This window comes from Mixophyes fleayi, unplaced genomic scaffold (assembly GCF_038048845.1).
Source record: "Mixophyes fleayi isolate aMixFle1 unplaced genomic scaffold, aMixFle1.hap1 Scaffold_253, whole genome shotgun sequence".
Classification (NCBI taxonomy): Eukaryota; Metazoa; Chordata; class Amphibia; order Anura; family Limnodynastidae; genus Mixophyes; species Mixophyes fleayi.
Window position 1 is genome coordinate 37,501 of NW_027446637.1, and position 10,000 is coordinate 47,500.

A 10,000-nucleotide genomic window follows, 5' to 3' on the forward strand; every position below is an offset into this window, starting at 1 on the left:
AGGAGGCCGGAACAAGAGAGAAAAAAAAAAGCCTACAGCACCTGGTATTTCCAGGTGGTCTCCCATGCAAGTACTAACCAGGCCCAGCACTGCTTAGCTTCCAAGATTAGACGAGATTGGGCTTGTTCAGGGTGGTGTGGCTTTAGGTATTGTTTTCCTATTGACCTACATCTCTTATACATCTAAAAACAAGCATTGAAGGAAGATGGAACAAGAGAGAAAAAAAAAAAGCCTATAGCACCTGTTATTCCCAGGTGGTCTCCCATTTAAGTACTAACCAGGCCTAGCCCTGCTTAGCTTGCAAGATCAGACGAGATTGGGCTTGTTCAGGGTGGTGTGGCTGTAGGTGTTGGTTTCCTATTGACCTACATCTCTTATATATCTCAAAACCAGCATTGAAGGAAGCCGGAACAAGAGAGAAAAAAAAAAGGCCTACAGCACCTGGTATTCCCAGGTGGTCTCCCATCCAAGTACTAACCAGGCCTGGCCCTGCTTAGCTTCCAAGATCAGACAAGATTGGGCTTGTTCAGGGTGGTGTGGTTGTAGGTATTGGTTGCCTATTGACCTACATCTCTTATACATCTCAAAACCAGCATTGAAGGAAGCCGGAACAAGAGAGATAAAAAAAAGGCCTACAGCAGCTGGTATTGCCAGGTGGTCTCCCATCCAAGTACTAACCAGGCCTGGCCCTGCTTAGCTTCCAAGATCAGATGAGATTGGGCTTGTTCAGGGTAGTGGGGCTGTAGGTATTGGTTTCCTATTGACCTACATCTCTTATACATCTCAAAACCAGCATTGAAGGAAGCCGGAACAAGAGAGAAAAAAAAAAGGCCTACAGCACCTGGTATTCCCAGGTGGTCTCCCATCAAAGTACTAACCAGGTCCGGCCCTGCTTAACTTCCAAGATCAAACGAGATTGGGCTTGTTCAGAGATGTGTATCTGTAGGTATTGGTTTAGTATTGACCTACATCTCTTATAATCTCAAAACCAGCATTGAAGGAAGCCGGAACAAGAGAGAAAAAAAAAGGCCTACAGCACCTGGTATTCCCAGGTTGTCTCCCATCCAAGTACTAACCAGTCCTGGCCCTGCTTAGCTTCCAAGATCAGATGAGATTGGGCTTGTTCAGGGTGGTGTGGCTGTAGGTATTGTTTTAATATTGACCTACATCTCTTATACATCTAGAAACCAGCATTGAAGGAAGCCGGAACAAGAGAGAAGAAAAAAAGGCCTACAGCACCTGGTATTCCCAGGTGGTCTCCCATCCAAGTACTAACCAGGCCTGGCTCTGCTTAGCTTCCAAGATCAGGCTTGTTCAGGGTGGTGTGGCTGTAGGTATTGGTTTGCTAATAACCTACATCACTTATACATTTTAAAACCAGCATTGAAGGAAGCCAGAACAAGAGAGAAAAAAAAAAGTACTAACCAGGCCCGGACCTGCTTAGCTTTCAAGATCAGACGAGATTGGGCTTGTTCAGGGTGGTGTGGCTGTAGGTATTGGTTTCCTATTGACCTACATCTCTTATACATCTCAAAACCAGCATTGAAGGAGGCCGGAACAAGAGAGAAAAAAAAAAGCCTACAGCACCTGGTATTCCCAGGTGGTCTCCCATCCAAGTACTAACCAGGCCTGGCCCTGCTTAGCTTCCAAGATCAAACGAGATTGGGCTTCTTTAGAGATGTGTAGCTGTAGGTTTTGGTTTCCTATTGACCTACATCTCTTATACATCTCAAAACCAGCATTGAAGGAAGTCGGAACAAGAGAGAAAAAAAAAAGGGCCTACAGCACCTGGTATTCCCAGGTGGTCTCGCATCCAAGTACTAACCAGGCCCGGCTCTGCTTAGCTTCCAAGATCAGGCTTGTTCAGGGTGGTGTGGCTGTAGGTATTGGTTTCCTATTGACCTACATCTCTTATACATCTAAAAACAAGCATTGAAGGAAGCCGGAACAAGAGAGAAAAAAAAAAAGCCTACAGCACCTAGTATTCCCAGGTGGTCTCTCATCCAAGTACTAACCAGGCCTGGCCCTGCTTAGCTTCCAAGATCAAACGAGATTGGGCTTCTTTAGAGATGTGTAGCTGTAGGTTTTGGTTTCCTATTGACCTACATCTCTTATAATCTCAAAACCAGCTTTGAAGGAAGCCGGAACAAGAGAGAAAAAAAAAAGGCCTACAGCACCTGGTATTCCCAGGTTGTCTCCCATCCAAGTACTAACCAGGCCCGGACCTGCTTAGCTTCCAAGATCAGATGAGATTGGGCTTGTTCAGGGTGGTGTGGCTGTAGGTATTGGTTTCTTATTGACCTACATCTCTTATACATCTAGAAACCAGCATTGAAGGAAGCCGGAACAAGAGAGAAAAAAAAAGCCTACAGCACCTGGTATTTCCAGGTGGTCTCCCATCCAAGTACTAACCAGGCCCAGCTCTGCTTAGCTTACAAGATCAGACGAGATTGGGCTTGTTCAGGGTGGTGTGGCTGTAGGTATTGGTTTCCTATTGACCTACATCTCTTATACATCTCAAAACCAGCATTGAAGGAAGTCGGAACAAGAGAGAAAAAAAAAAGGGCCTACAGCACCTGGTATTCCCAGGTGGTCTCGCATCCAAGCACTAACCAGGCCCGGCTCTGCTTAGCTTCCAAGATCAGGCTTGTTCAGGGTGGTGTGGCTGTAGGTATTGGTTTCCTATTGACCTACATCTCTTATACATCTAAAAACCAGCATTGAAGGAAGCCGGAACAAGAGAGAAGAAAAAAAGGCCTACAGCACCTGGTATTCCCAGGTGGTCTCCCATCCAAGTACTAACCAGGCCCGGCTCTGCTTAGCTTCCAAGATCAGACGAGATTGGGCTTGTTCAGGGTGGTGGGGCTGTAGGTATTGGTTTCTTATTGACCTACATCTCTTATACATCTAAAAACAAGCATTGAAGGAAGCCGGAACAAGAGAGAAAAAAAAAAAGCCTACAGCACCTAGTATTCCCAGGTGGTCTCCCATCCAAGTACTAACCAGGCCTGGCCCTGCTTAGCTTCCAAGATCAAACGAGATTGGGCTTCTTTAGAGATGTGTAGCTGTAGGTCTTGGTTTCCTATTGACCTACATCTCTTATAATCTCAAAACCAGCATTGAAGGAAGCCGGAACAAGAGAGAAGAAAAAAAGGCCTACAGCACCTGGTATTCCCAGGTGGTCTCCCATCCAAGTACTAACCAGGCCCGGCTCTGCTTAGCTTCCAAGATCAGACGAGATTGGGCTTGTTCAGGGTGGTGGGGCTGTAGGTATTGGTTTCCTATTGACCTACATCTCTTATACATCTCAAAACCAGCATTGAAGGAGCCCGGAACAAGAGAGAAAAAAAAAAGCCTACAGCACCTGTTATTTCCAGGTGGTCTCCCATCCAAGTACTAACCAGGCCCAGCCCTGCTTAGCTTCCAAGATCAGACGAGATTGGGCTTGTTCAGGGTGGTGTGGCTGTAGGTATTGGATTCTTATTGACCTACATCTCTTATACATCTAAAAACAAGCATTGAAGGAAGCCGGAACAAGAGAGAAAAAAAAAAGCCTATAGCACCTGTTATTCAAAGGTGGTCTCCCATCCAAGTACTAACCAGGCCCAGCCCTGCTTATCTTTCAAGATCAGACGAGATTGTGCTTGTTCAAGGTGGAGTGGTTGTAGGTATTGGTTTACTATTGACCTACATCTCTTATACATCTCAAAACCAGCATTGAAGGAAGCCGGAACAAGAGAGATAAAAAAAAAGGCCTACAGCAGCTGGTATTGCCAGGTGGTCTCCCATCCAAGTACTAACCAGGCCCAGCCCTGCTTAGCTTCCAAGATCAAACGAGATTGGGATTGTTCAGAGATGTGTAGCTGTTGGTAATGGTTTTGTATTGACCTACATCTCTTATAATCTCAAAACCAGCATTGCAGGAAGCCGGAACAAGAGAGAAAAAAAAGGCCTACAGCACCTTGTATTCCCAGGTGGTCTCCCATCCAAGTACTAACCAGGCCTGGCCATGCTTAGCTTCAAAGATCAGATGAGATTGGGCTTGTTCAGGGTGGTGTGGCTGTAGGTATTGTTTTCCTATTGACCTACATCTCTTATACATCTAGAAACCAGCATTGAAGGAAGCCGGAACAAGAGAGAAGAAAAAAAGGCCTACAGCACCTGGTATTCCCAGGTGGTCTCCCATCCAAGTACTAACCAGGCCCGGCTCTGCTTAGCTTCCAAGATCAAACGAGATTGGGCTTGTTCAGAGATGTGTAGCTGTAGGTATTTGTTTTGTATTGACCTACATCTCTTATAATCTCAAAACCAGCATTGAAGGAAGCCGGAACAAGAGAGAAAAAAAAAGGCCTACAGCACCTGGTATTCCCAGGTGGTCTCCCATCCAAGTACTAACCAGGCCTGGCCCTGCTTAGCTTCCAAGATCAGATGAGATTGGGCTTGTTCAGGGTGGTGTGGCTGTAGGTATTTTTTTCCTATTGACCTACATCTCTTATACATCTAGAAACCAGCATTGAAGGAAGCCGGAACATGAGAGAAGAAAAAAAGGCCTACAGCACCTAGTATTCCCAGGTGGTCTCCCATCCAAGTACTAACCAGGCCCGGCTCTGCTTAGCTTCCAAGATCAGACGAGATTGGGCTTGTTCAGGGTGGTGTGGCTGTAGGTATTGGTTTCCTATTGACCTACATCTCTTATACATCTAAAAACAAGCATTGAAGGAAGCCGGAACAAGAGAGAAAAAAAAAAAGGCCTACAGCACCTGGTATTCCCAGGGGGTCTCCCATCCAAGTACTAACCAGGCCCAGCCCTGCTTAGCTTCCAAGATCAGACGAGATTGGGCTTGTCCAGGGTGGTGTGGCTGTAGGTATTGGTTTCCTAATGACCTACATCACTTATACATTTTAAAACCAGCATTGCAGGAAGCCAGAACAAGAGAGAAAAAAAAAAGTACTAACCAGGCCTGGACCTGCTTACCTTTCAAGATCAGACGAGATTGGGCTTGTTCAGGGTGGTGTGGCTGTAGGTATTGGTTTCCTATTGACCTACATCTCTTATACATATCAAAACCAGTATTGAAGGAGGCCAGAACAAGAGAGAAAAAAAAAAGCCTACAGCACCTGATATTTCCAGGTGGTCTCCCATCCAAATACTAACCAGGCCCAGCCCTGCTTAGCTTCCAAGATCAGACAAGATTGGGCTTGTTCAGGGTGGTGTGGCTGTAGGTATTGGTTTTCTATTGACTTACATCTCTTATACATCTAAAAACCAGCATTGAAGGAAGCCGGAACAAGAGAGAAAAAAAAAAAGCCTACAGCACCTGGTATTCCCAGGTGGTCTCCCATCCAAGTACTAACCAGGCCTGGCCCTGCTTAGCTTCCAAGATCAGATGACATTGGGCTTGTTTAGAGATGTGTAGCTGTAGGTTTTGGTTTCCTATTGACCTACATCTCTTATTATCTCAAAACCAGCATTGAAGGAAGCCGGAACAAGAGAGAAAAAAAAAAGGCCTACAGCACATGGTATTCCCAGGTGGTCTCCCATCCAAGTACTAACCAGGCCTGTCCCTGCTTAGCTTCCAAGATCAGACGAGATTGGGCTTGTTCAGGGTGGTGTGGCTGTAGGTATTATTTTCCTATTGACCTACATCTCTTATACATCTAGAAACCAGCATTGAAGGAAGCCGGAACAAGAGAGAAGAAAAAAAGGCCTACAGCACCTGGTATTCCCAGGTGGTCTCCCATCCAAGTACTAACCAGGCCCGTCCCTGCTTAGCTTCCAAGATCAGACGAGATTGGGCTTGTTCAGGGTGGTGTGGCTGTAGGTATTGTTTTCCTATTGACCTACATCTCTTATACATCTAGAAACCAGCATTGAAGGAAGCCGGAACAAGAGAGAAGAAAAAAAGGCCTACAGCACCTGGTATTAACAGGTGGTCTCCCATCCAAGTATTAACCAGGCCCGGCTCTGCTTAGTTTCCAAGATCAGACGAGATTGGGCTTGTTCAGGGTGGTGTGGCTGTAGTTATTGGTTTCCTATTGACCTACATCTCTTATACATCTCAAAACCAGCATTGAAGGAGGCCGGAACAAGAGAGAAAAAAAAAAGCCTACAGCACCTGGTATTTCCAGGTGGTCTCCCATCCAAGTACTAACCAGGCCCAGCCCTGCTTATCTTCCAAGATCAGACGAGATTGGGCTTGTTTAGAGATGTGTAGCTGTAGGTTTTGGTTTCCTATTGACCTACATCTCTTATTATCTCAAAACCAGCATTGAAGGAAGCCGGAACAAGAGAGAAAAAAAAAAGGCCACAGCACCTGGTATTCCCAGGTGGTCTCCCATCCAACTACTAACCAGGCCCGTCCCTGCTTAGCTTCCAAGATCAGACGAGAATATGGGATTGTTCAGGGTGGTGTGGCTGTATGTATTGTTTCCCTATTGACCTACATCTCTTATACATCTAGAAACCAGCATTGAAGGAAGCCGGAACAAGAGAGAAGATAAAAAGGCCTAGAGAACCTGGTATTCCCAGGTGGTCTCCCATCCAAGTACTAACCATGCCCATCCCTGCTTAGCTTCCAAGATCAGACGAGATTGGGCTTGTTCAGGGTGGTGTGGCTGTAGGTATTGGTTTCCTATTGACCTACATCTCTTATACATCTCAAAACCAGCTTTGAAGGAAGTCGGAACAAGAGAGAAAAAAAAAAGGGCCTACAGCACCTGGTATCCCGAGGTGGTCTCGCATCCAAGTACTAACCAGGCCTGGCTCTGCTTAGCTTCCAAGATCAGATGAGATTGGGATTGTTCAGGGTGGTGTGGCTGTAGGTATTGGTTTCCTATTGACCTACATCTCTTATACATCTCAAAACCAGCATTGAAGGAAGTCGGAACAAGAGAGAAAAAAAAAAGGGCCTACAGCACCTGGTATCCCCAGGTGGTCTCGCATCCAAGTACTAACCAGGCCTGGCTCTGCTTAGCTTCCAAGACCAGGCTTGTTCAGGGTGGTGTGGCTGTAGGTATTGGTTTGCTATTGACCTACATCTCTTATACATCTAAAAACCAGCATTGAAGGAAGCCGGAACAAGAGAGAAAAAAAAAAAGCCTACAGCACCTGGTATTCCCAGGTGGTCTCCCATCCAAGTACTAACCAGGCCTGGCCCTGCTTAGCTTCCAAAATCAAACGAGATTGGGCTTGTTTAGAGATGTGTAGCTGTAGGTTTTGGTTTCCTATTGACCTACTTCTCTTATAATCTCAAAACCAGCATTGAAGGAAGCCGGAACAAGAGAGAAAAAAAAAAGGCCTACAGCACCTGGTATTCCCAGGTGGTCTCCCATCCAAGTACTAACCAGGCCCGTCCCTGCTTAGCTTCCAAGATCAGACGAGATTGGGCTTGTTCAGGGTGGTGTGGCTGTAGGTATTGTTTTCCTATTGACCTACATCTCTTATACATCTAGAAAACAGCATTGAAGGAAGCCGGAACAAGAGAGAAGAAAAAAAGGCCTACAGCACCTGGTATTCCCAGGTGGTCTCCCATCCAAGTACTAACCAGGCCTGGCTCTGCTTAGCTTCCAAGATCAGACGAGATTGGGCTTGTTCAGGGTGGTGTGGCTGTAGGTATTGGTTTCCTATTGACCTACATCTCTTATACATCTCAAAACCAGCATTGAAGGAGGCCGGAACAAGAGAGAAAAAAAAAAGCCTACAGCACCTGGTATTTCCAGGTGGTCTCCCATCCAAGTACTAACCAGGCCCAGCCCTGCTTAGCTTCCAAGAACAGACAAGATTGGGCTTGTTCAGGGTGGTGTGGCTGTAGGTATTGTTTTCCGATTGACCTACATCTCTTATACATCTAAAAACAAGCATTGAAGGAAGCCGGAACAAGAGAGAAAAAAAAAAGGCCTACAGCACCTGGTATTCCCAGGTGGTCTCCCATCCAAGTACTAACCAGGCCCAGCCCTGCTTAGCTTCCAAGATCAGATGAGATCGGGCTTGTTCAGGGTGGTGTGGCTGTAGGTATTGGTTTCCTAATGACCTACATCACTTATACATTTTAAAACCAGCATTGAAGGAAGCCAGAACAAGAGAGAAAAAAAAAGTACTAACCACGCCCGGACCTGCTTAGCTTTCAAGATCAGACGAGATTGGACTTGTTCAGGGTGGTGTGGCTGTAGGTATTGGTTTCCTATTGACCTACATCTCTTATACATCTCAAAACCAGCATTGAAGGAGGCCGGAACAAGAGAGAAAAAAAAAAGTACTAACCAGGCCCGGACCTGCTTAGCTTTCAAGATCAGACGAGATTGGGCTTGTTCAGGGTGGTGTGGCTGTAGGTATTGATTTCCTATTGACCTACATCTCTTATACATCTCAAAACCAGCATTGAAGGAAGCCGGAACAAGAGAGAAAAAAAAAAGGCCTACAGCACCTGGTATTCCCAGGTGGTCTCCCATCAAAGTACTAACCAGGTCCGGCTCTGCTTAGCTTCCAAGATCAAACGAGATTGGGATTGTTCAGAGATGTGTAGCTGTAGGTATTGGTTTTGTATTGACCTACATCTCTTATAATCTCAAAACCAGCATTGAAGGAAGCCGGAACAAGAGAGAAAAAAAAAGGCCAACAGCACCTGGTATTCCCAGGTGGTCTCCCATCCAAGTACTAACCAGGCCTGGCCCTGCTTAGCTTCCAAGATCAGATGAGATTGGGCTTGTTCAGGGTGGTGTGGCTGTAGGTATTGTTTTCCTATAGACCTACATCTCTTATACATCTAGAAACCAGCATTGAAGGAAGCCGGAACAAGAGAGAAGAAAAAAAGGCCTAGAGCACCTGGTATTCCCAGGTGGTCTCCCATCCAAGTACTAACCAACCCTGGCTCTGCTTAGCTTCCAAGATCAGGCTTGTTCAGGGTGGTGTGGCTGTATGTATTGGTTTCCTATTGACCTACATCTCTTATACATCTAAAAAACAGCATTGAAGGAAGCCGGAACAAGAGAGAAAAAAAAAAGCCTACAGCACCTGGTATTCCCAGGTGGTCTCCCATCCAAGTACTAACCAGGCCTGGCCCTGCTTAGCTTCCAAGATCAGACGAGATTGGGCTTGTTTAGAGATGTGTAGCTGTAGGTTTTCGTTTCCTATTGACCTACATCTCTTATTATCTCAAAACCAGCATTAAAGGAAGCCGGAACAAGAGAGAAAAAAAAAAGGCCTACAGCACCTGGTATTCCCAGGTGGTCTCCCATCCAAGTACTAACCAGGCATGTTGCTGCTTAGCTTCCAAGATCAGACGAGATTGGGTTTCTTCAGGGTGGTGTGGCTGTAGGTATTGTTTTCCTATTGACCTACATCTCTTATACATCTAGAAACCAGCATTGAAGGAAGCCGGAACAAGAGAGAAGAAAAAAAGGCCTACAGCACCTGGTATTCCCAGGTGGTCTTGCATCCAAGTACTAACCAGGCCCAGCCCTGCTTAGCTTCCAAGATCAGATGAGACTGGGCTTGTTCAGGGTGGTGTGGCTTTAGGTATTGTTTTCTTATTGACCTACATCTCTTATACATCTAGAAACCAGCATTGAAGGAAGCCGGAACAAGAGAGAAGAAAAAAAGGCCTACAGCACCTGGTATTCCCAGGTGGTCTCCCATCCAAGTACTAACCAGGCCTGGCTCTACTTAGCTTCCAAGATCAGACGAGATTGGGCTTGTTCAGGGTGGTGTGGCTGTAGGTATTGGTTTCCTATTGACCTACATCTCTTATACATCTCAATACCAGCATTGAAGGAGGCCGGAACAAGAGAGAAAAAAAAAAGCCTACAGCACCTGGTATTTCCAGGTGGTCTCCCATCAAAGTACTAATCAAGTACGGCGCTGCTTAGCTTCCAAGATCAGACGAGATTGGGCTTGTTCAGGGTGGTGTGGCTGTAGGTATTGTTTTTCTATTGACCTACATCTCTTATACATCTCAAAACCAGCATTGAAGGAGGCCGGAACAAGAGAGAAAAAAAAAAGTAC

At 45.9% G+C, this 10,000-nt stretch overlaps 11 non-coding genes and 33 pseudogenes across 11 annotated transcripts; all 44 read right to left on the reverse strand.

Moving 5' to 3' along the window:
• Window positions 1–29: 29 nt before the first annotated feature.
• LOC142125011 (5S ribosomal RNA) lies at window positions 30–148 on the reverse strand (annotated as a pseudogene).
• An 81-nt stretch (window positions 149–229) lies between these two features.
• On the reverse strand, window positions 230–348 carry LOC142124966 (5S ribosomal RNA; annotated as a pseudogene).
• Window positions 349–429: 81 nt separating this feature from the next.
• LOC142124835 (5S ribosomal RNA) lies at window positions 430–548 on the reverse strand (annotated as a pseudogene).
• Window positions 549–629: 81 nt separating this feature from the next.
• On the reverse strand, window positions 630–748 carry LOC142124925 (5S ribosomal RNA; annotated as a pseudogene).
• An 81-nt stretch (window positions 749–829) lies between these two features.
• Window positions 830–948, reverse strand: LOC142124942 (5S ribosomal RNA; annotated as a pseudogene).
• A 79-nt stretch (window positions 949–1,027) lies between these two features.
• Window positions 1,028–1,146, reverse strand: LOC142124913 (5S ribosomal RNA; annotated as a pseudogene).
• An 81-nt stretch (window positions 1,147–1,227) lies between these two features.
• On the reverse strand, window positions 1,228–1,336 carry LOC142125075 (5S ribosomal RNA; annotated as a pseudogene).
• Window positions 1,337–1,575: 239 nt separating this feature from the next.
• LOC142124923 (5S ribosomal RNA) lies at window positions 1,576–1,694 on the reverse strand (annotated as a pseudogene).
• Window positions 1,695–1,776: 82 nt separating this feature from the next.
• LOC142125086 (5S ribosomal RNA) lies at window positions 1,777–1,885 on the reverse strand (annotated as a pseudogene).
• Window positions 1,886–1,966: 81 nt separating this feature from the next.
• On the reverse strand, window positions 1,967–2,085 carry LOC142125045 (5S ribosomal RNA; annotated as a pseudogene).
• An 80-nt stretch (window positions 2,086–2,165) lies between these two features.
• Window positions 2,166–2,284, reverse strand: LOC142124796 (5S ribosomal RNA; annotated as a pseudogene).
• Window positions 2,285–2,363: 79 nt separating this feature from the next.
• LOC142124840 (5S ribosomal RNA) lies at window positions 2,364–2,482 on the reverse strand (annotated as a pseudogene).
• A 272-nt stretch (window positions 2,483–2,754) lies between these two features.
• On the reverse strand, window positions 2,755–2,873 carry LOC142124711 (5S ribosomal RNA). Its single transcript, XR_012684809.1, has one exon. It is a non-coding gene; the product is annotated as a 5S ribosomal RNA (ribosomal RNA).
• An 81-nt stretch (window positions 2,874–2,954) lies between these two features.
• On the reverse strand, window positions 2,955–3,073 carry LOC142124980 (5S ribosomal RNA; annotated as a pseudogene).
• An 80-nt stretch (window positions 3,074–3,153) lies between these two features.
• On the reverse strand, window positions 3,154–3,272 carry LOC142124713 (5S ribosomal RNA). The gene has a single exon (XR_012684810.1). It is a non-coding gene; the product is annotated as a 5S ribosomal RNA (ribosomal RNA).
• Window positions 3,273–3,352: 80 nt separating this feature from the next.
• On the reverse strand, window positions 3,353–3,471 carry LOC142124691 (5S ribosomal RNA). The gene has a single exon (XR_012684790.1). It is a non-coding gene; the product is annotated as a 5S ribosomal RNA (ribosomal RNA).
• An 80-nt stretch (window positions 3,472–3,551) lies between these two features.
• On the reverse strand, window positions 3,552–3,670 carry LOC142125049 (5S ribosomal RNA; annotated as a pseudogene).
• Window positions 3,671–3,752: 82 nt separating this feature from the next.
• Window positions 3,753–3,871, reverse strand: LOC142125058 (5S ribosomal RNA; annotated as a pseudogene).
• A 78-nt stretch (window positions 3,872–3,949) lies between these two features.
• LOC142124946 (5S ribosomal RNA) lies at window positions 3,950–4,068 on the reverse strand (annotated as a pseudogene).
• Window positions 4,069–4,149: 81 nt separating this feature from the next.
• Window positions 4,150–4,268, reverse strand: LOC142124804 (5S ribosomal RNA; annotated as a pseudogene).
• A 79-nt stretch (window positions 4,269–4,347) lies between these two features.
• Window positions 4,348–4,466, reverse strand: LOC142124561 (5S ribosomal RNA). The gene has a single exon (XR_012684672.1). It is a non-coding gene; the product is annotated as a 5S ribosomal RNA (ribosomal RNA).
• An 81-nt stretch (window positions 4,467–4,547) lies between these two features.
• On the reverse strand, window positions 4,548–4,666 carry LOC142124708 (5S ribosomal RNA). The gene has a single exon (XR_012684806.1). It is a non-coding gene; the product is annotated as a 5S ribosomal RNA (ribosomal RNA).
• An 82-nt stretch (window positions 4,667–4,748) lies between these two features.
• On the reverse strand, window positions 4,749–4,867 carry LOC142124592 (5S ribosomal RNA). The gene has a single exon (XR_012684701.1). It is a non-coding gene; the product is annotated as a 5S ribosomal RNA (ribosomal RNA).
• A 239-nt stretch (window positions 4,868–5,106) lies between these two features.
• Window positions 5,107–5,225, reverse strand: LOC142124710 (5S ribosomal RNA). The gene has a single exon (XR_012684808.1). It is a non-coding gene; the product is annotated as a 5S ribosomal RNA (ribosomal RNA).
• An 81-nt stretch (window positions 5,226–5,306) lies between these two features.
• On the reverse strand, window positions 5,307–5,425 carry LOC142124995 (5S ribosomal RNA; annotated as a pseudogene).
• Window positions 5,426–5,505: 80 nt separating this feature from the next.
• On the reverse strand, window positions 5,506–5,624 carry LOC142124801 (5S ribosomal RNA; annotated as a pseudogene).
• Window positions 5,625–5,705: 81 nt separating this feature from the next.
• Window positions 5,706–5,824, reverse strand: LOC142124874 (5S ribosomal RNA). Its single transcript, XR_012684828.1, has one exon. It is a non-coding gene; the product is annotated as a 5S ribosomal RNA (ribosomal RNA).
• An 81-nt stretch (window positions 5,825–5,905) lies between these two features.
• LOC142124988 (5S ribosomal RNA) lies at window positions 5,906–6,024 on the reverse strand (annotated as a pseudogene).
• An 80-nt stretch (window positions 6,025–6,104) lies between these two features.
• Window positions 6,105–6,223, reverse strand: LOC142124955 (5S ribosomal RNA; annotated as a pseudogene).
• Window positions 6,224–6,302: 79 nt separating this feature from the next.
• LOC142125057 (5S ribosomal RNA) lies at window positions 6,303–6,423 on the reverse strand (annotated as a pseudogene).
• An 81-nt stretch (window positions 6,424–6,504) lies between these two features.
• On the reverse strand, window positions 6,505–6,623 carry LOC142124901 (5S ribosomal RNA; annotated as a pseudogene).
• Window positions 6,624–6,705: 82 nt separating this feature from the next.
• On the reverse strand, window positions 6,706–6,824 carry LOC142125013 (5S ribosomal RNA; annotated as a pseudogene).
• Window positions 6,825–7,096: 272 nt separating this feature from the next.
• Window positions 7,097–7,215, reverse strand: LOC142124969 (5S ribosomal RNA; annotated as a pseudogene).
• Window positions 7,216–7,295: 80 nt separating this feature from the next.
• Window positions 7,296–7,414, reverse strand: LOC142124886 (5S ribosomal RNA). Its single transcript, XR_012684829.1, has one exon. It is a non-coding gene; the product is annotated as a 5S ribosomal RNA (ribosomal RNA).
• Window positions 7,415–7,495: 81 nt separating this feature from the next.
• On the reverse strand, window positions 7,496–7,614 carry LOC142124739 (5S ribosomal RNA; annotated as a pseudogene).
• Window positions 7,615–7,694: 80 nt separating this feature from the next.
• Window positions 7,695–7,813, reverse strand: LOC142124818 (5S ribosomal RNA; annotated as a pseudogene).
• Window positions 7,814–7,894: 81 nt separating this feature from the next.
• On the reverse strand, window positions 7,895–8,013 carry LOC142124580 (5S ribosomal RNA). Its single transcript, XR_012684690.1, has one exon. It is a non-coding gene; the product is annotated as a 5S ribosomal RNA (ribosomal RNA).
• A 398-nt stretch (window positions 8,014–8,411) lies between these two features.
• LOC142124865 (5S ribosomal RNA) lies at window positions 8,412–8,530 on the reverse strand (annotated as a pseudogene).
• A 79-nt stretch (window positions 8,531–8,609) lies between these two features.
• Window positions 8,610–8,728, reverse strand: LOC142124689 (5S ribosomal RNA). Its single transcript, XR_012684789.1, has one exon. It is a non-coding gene; the product is annotated as a 5S ribosomal RNA (ribosomal RNA).
• Window positions 8,729–8,998: 270 nt separating this feature from the next.
• On the reverse strand, window positions 8,999–9,117 carry LOC142124883 (5S ribosomal RNA; annotated as a pseudogene).
• Window positions 9,118–9,197: 80 nt separating this feature from the next.
• Window positions 9,198–9,316, reverse strand: LOC142124968 (5S ribosomal RNA; annotated as a pseudogene).
• Window positions 9,317–9,397: 81 nt separating this feature from the next.
• On the reverse strand, window positions 9,398–9,516 carry LOC142124907 (5S ribosomal RNA; annotated as a pseudogene).
• An 81-nt stretch (window positions 9,517–9,597) lies between these two features.
• LOC142124815 (5S ribosomal RNA) lies at window positions 9,598–9,716 on the reverse strand (annotated as a pseudogene).
• Window positions 9,717–9,796: 80 nt separating this feature from the next.
• LOC142125005 (5S ribosomal RNA) lies at window positions 9,797–9,915 on the reverse strand (annotated as a pseudogene).
• Window positions 9,916–10,000: the final 85 nt, after the last annotated feature.